The 3,383-nt window shown below is 46.9% G+C and overlaps 1 non-coding gene across 1 annotated transcript; it reads right to left on the reverse strand.

The window, feature by feature from the left end:
• Positions 1 to 2,272: 2,272 nt before the first annotated feature.
• Positions 2,273 to 2,476, reverse strand: LOC145515953 (small nucleolar RNA SNORA73 family). Its single transcript, XR_014061149.1, has one exon. It is a non-coding gene; the product is annotated as a small nucleolar RNA SNORA73 family (small nucleolar RNA).
• Between the last annotated feature and the right edge of the window lie 907 nt (positions 2,477 to 3,383).

The following is a 3,383-nucleotide window of genomic DNA, read 5'->3' on the forward strand; positions in this document are numbered from 1 at the left end:
GTGTTTCGGTTGATTGCAGTGAATGAAATGTTAACCCACCACCAACAGTAGCCTTGCCCACCTTATTTAAAATTTTAGTGAAGAGACCACAATGAACTATTTGGTAGCACAGAGAGATGGCATATGTGGAAATTACTCACTGGCTTTAAATTTGTCATAACTTCAGATATATTCCATCATTTCTATGTTGTATCTCCTCTCCCATTTTGTAACTCCTTGGACACTGTAATGGTTCTAATAAGAAAAATTATACAGAGTATTGTTGACAGTTTCCCTAAACTGCTCCATGCTGTTGCTGCCTCACCATCTGTCTGGGGAGCAGGCAGCCTGCACCACAATCCTTGTCTTGGCTTGAATTCAGCAATCCACACTCCACCTAGGGATTCCAGAGCACTTCACCCAGGGTAACTTCTAAAGGCTGAACCGCAAGTACTGGTGTTTTCTGTGCCTGATTCTAGCTTTGAGCTCTCTCAGAAATTCCTGCCCTAAATCCTCCCTTACAGAGAGGTCTTAGCTGTGGTGAGTGTGAGGCTTTGAGCTCAGGACTCCTGAACGTTGGTTTGGGGGACGAAACAGAAAACGGGATTTGCTGATGACTGCTTTCCTGGCCCCACTGTAGTCATGCAGATTTATTACTTCTTGGAGTGGGGACCTGACCACCAGGGATTTGTATTCATTGAAATGCTTCAGAAAGAATCTTTAGCCAAGTGGTTTCCACCTGGTTTCCATCAGGATCATTTAACCAATGTCAGGAAATGACCGCAGTGATGTCCTCTCAACAGAGCTCTGTGTCGGTCCTGTGGGAGCATCACTGTGGTGTGTAGAAAGTGCTCCAGGGGATTCTAAGGAGAGACCCGGGTTAAGGACGTGGCTCCGGGTCCGTTTGTGAGAGCTGAGACCCGGCTTCAGTCCAAGGAGAGGCAGCAGGGTTGGTCTAGCTGGATATGGGCCAGGGAAGTCAGTCAGCTCACATCGTCTGTGTGAACAGGGTGTTAGGAGCTCTCTATGAGGAGAGAACAATCAAGAAATTAGTTCACAGGCTGGTCTCCAGGTAGGAATTGATTGTTCCTGAATCTCTCCTGAGACAGAGGACAGGAGATGTAGGTCTTCTCAGCTTTTCCAGGTCCTTCTGTTTGTAGGAGCAGTGGTTGCAGGTTAAAGAGCTGTGTTGATGCCCTCAAAGGTATTTTCTCAAAACTCAGAAATCGTTTGCAGCATAACATGCCCAGAGAAGACAGAGCAGGAGGAAGAAGAGGAGGGAATGGCAGCTTCTCAGGTAAATGTCCTGTCCTGGGGCTGGGGCTGTGTCTGCTTTTCCACCTGAAATGCCCGAATGAGAATACGCAAGCCTTTAGCTCTCTGCTCCTAATTTTTCTTCCCAGGCATTTGTTATCATCTTATTTTTTCCCATTTCTTCTTATAATAGTGCAGACCAGCCCTTTAGACTACTTCCTTGTGTCCCAGGGCCTTTTCTCCGTTGTCTGCATCCTCACTTTCTACGGAGTATGATGAATTCTCAACATGAATCAGTGACTTTCTTTTTTTTTTTTGTACATACACAGTCATCTTTATTAAAGTTCACGATTACATTAGAAATTGATGTATTTCTTTAAGACATGCATTCTCATGGGCACCTACTTTCCACTTTTAAGACTGACAGAGAGGTCAATATCTTACTGTCATTACATCACGTTTTCACCAGATAGGAAACCTGAAAAGATCTCTTGAGCCTTCCAGGTTACTATACCTTCTAAGACCTGCCCATATGGTCTCTGGCATTTCTTGTAAATTTCTGTAAGTGCCTGGGCAACAGAACACTAAATAACTCTGCTGGGTTGTAAGGTGCAGTTCCAGGGGTTAAATATCGTACCTATACACTTCCAAATCTCCCAAGCTTACCTTCAATTAATGTATTACTCACTTTACTTGGTGTTTCAGAAGGTAAAGAATCTATCTACAATGCAGTAGGATCTAGGTTCAATCCCTGGGTCAGGAAGATCCCCATGGAGAAAGGAATGGGTTTCTCTCCAGTATTCTTGCCTGGAGAATTAATTTTTACTTTACTCATTTCCCTGTCAAAGACAGACTCCAGAGCATTGCTAACTGCAAAGCTGGTGAGGCTCTTCTCTCCTCAAATCTAGTTGTATTTGGAATCCCAAACGAAATGCTGCAAAAGAGGAAAACCTTAACCCAACTGTACAGCAAAACAGGTTAACACAATTAAAAAAAACTCACTTTGGAGCACCCCATATCCAGACAGATTGCTCTAGAGATCTGTTTCCTGCATGGTTTTTCTCCCCAGTCATTGTCCACAGGACTCTGAGAAGACGTAGGAATATGCAGGCGCAGACTCAAGGCCCGGCTTCATCTCCAACGCTCTGGAAGGGGACTGTACATCACCGGGCAGAGCCCTGTGCTCCCGTACGCCACCTGGACAGAGCCCGGGCAGAGTGACCTCCCGGGGTATCCACGTTGGTCCAAAATTGCAATGATAATACAGAAAGTACATGAGACTCCCACCGATTTCTGTGAAAGACTGTGTGAAGCGTTCTGGACACACACCCCGTTCGATCCTGAGACCCCTGAGAATCAACGGATGATTAACGCTGCCTTTGTGGCTCAATCCTGTGCAGACATCCAACGAAAGCTCCAAAAGCTGGAAGGCTTCGGCTGGTATGAATGCCACACAGCTTCTGGAGGTAGCAGATAAAGTCTTTGTAAACCGAGACCGTGAAGCCCAACAAGAAGCCGATAAAAGAATGAAACAGAAAGAAAGCGGCCCTGCTAGCAGCGGCACTGAGGAGCTCAGATCAAGTGAAACAGACTGATCCCTCGTGGAAAGGGGAAACTAAGAAGAGACCACCTCTATGTCATGAGCAGTGTGCCCATTGCAAAGAGACCAGATCCTGGAGGAATGAGTTCCCCCATTGCAGAGGGACATCGAAAGGGCCCAAGAAATTCAGTCGACCCGACAAAGAAATGTACCAGCCTGAGCCAGCCTTCCAAAACCTTATCTGCCTGGCTGGAGCAGAATCAGAGTAGGGAAGACCCAGCTCCCTGATCCTAGGCCCCCGGGAGCCCATGGTCACAACGAAAGTAGGGGGCCAATCAATGACTTTTATGGCGGATGCCAGGGCTGAACACTCCGTGGTAACCACACCTGTGGCTCCCCTCACAGGCTGAACAGCGACTATTTTGGGGGCCACAGTGGACATGAAAGCCCACTCATTTTGCAAGGCCCATTTGTGTCAGCTAGGGGGCCATCTGGGAACTCATGAATTTCTCCACTTACCGGAATGCCCCATTCCCCTGCTAGGTAGAAACCTACTGACAAAGCTGGGGGCACAAATAATCACCTTTGCTCCCGGAAAGCCTGTGAGCCT

The sequence above is a fragment of the Giraffa tippelskirchi genome, chromosome 7 (assembly GCF_054371585.1).
Source record: "Giraffa tippelskirchi isolate mGirTip1 chromosome 7, T2T-mGirTip1v1.2.pri, whole genome shotgun sequence".
NCBI classification, from domain to species: Eukaryota; Metazoa; Chordata; class Mammalia; order Artiodactyla; family Giraffidae; genus Giraffa; species Giraffa tippelskirchi.